A 944-nucleotide genomic window follows, 5' to 3' on the forward strand; every position below is an offset into this window, starting at 1 on the left:
AGCAGGAATTATCTGTCAAAATCTGTCAATTACTGCTGACAAATCCAACCAAACATACCAGAATATATGCAACTATAATGCTGCTTTATGAAAAGGATACTTAAAAAAACCCCCACACATCCCACACAAACACAACTGTCATAGCATGAGGAAGAAAAAACCAAAACACACCGTTTGTTTATAAAAAATTTACAGTTGTTATAATATGCAGATACCATACAGGTATTTCTCCAGCATTTGTTATTTCTTAAATTATGACTTTCACTGATCTCCCTCAAATTCAACAGCTCTTTATTGCAATAGTGTGTTCATGCTATTTCACAGTCAGCAACATTAAAAGTGAGTGGGTTTTTAATGTAACCTTATTTTAAGTTACTGTATGTGAAATAGAAACAGGTTCTCACTCGGAGGAACAAAAAACAGAGTTCACAATAAACTAAAGTACCTTTAAGACAAAATATGATGGAGACATAAAGGTCTTCAGGAGATCGCTAGCTTTCCGTATTAGCCTACTAGACCCAATATATTTACAGGGGTTTCGTCAAGTTTAGTTTTAAGGCTCTTCTTAAGAAACTATACCGCCACTTAAAAGAGCTCTGTCTTTGGCACTTCTCTGGTATATTTCCCGAGGATGAACTTGCAGTCACAGCTGCCGCGCGCACCGAAAGCCCGCACCTTTCCCAGGCGGGAGGAAAGTGTGTCCCTGACCAGCGCACCAAACGATGTTTCTACCGAGCAACTCCCCTGGCTGTTTCCAACCGTGCTAAGGAACAGATGTTTCATCCATTACTTCACACTTTACTCTTCTGCTCCAAGAAGAAGACCGTGCACCCTGTGCACCCTGGTGACTGCTTAGCCCCTCTCTCCTGGCCACTGCCTGGGGCCTCCGCGTCCCTCCCCGGCAGGAAGCTGCAGGCACGATACGGCACAAGGCGAACACCGGC

At 43.2% G+C, this 944-nt stretch overlaps 1 protein-coding gene across 1 annotated transcript in view; it reads right to left on the reverse strand.

The window, feature by feature from the left end:
- NFXL1 (nuclear transcription factor, X-box binding like 1) overlaps nucleotides 1-944 on the reverse strand; it is a 54,672-nt gene that overhangs the window by 53,107 nt on the left and 621 nt on the right. The gene's annotated exons all lie outside the window — the stretch shown is intronic.

The sequence above is a fragment of the Corvus brachyrhynchos genome, unplaced genomic scaffold, assembly GCF_000691975.1.
Source record: "Corvus brachyrhynchos isolate BGI_N302 unplaced genomic scaffold, ASM69197v1 scaffold17, whole genome shotgun sequence".
Taxonomy (NCBI): domain Eukaryota; kingdom Metazoa; phylum Chordata; class Aves; order Passeriformes; family Corvidae; genus Corvus; species Corvus brachyrhynchos.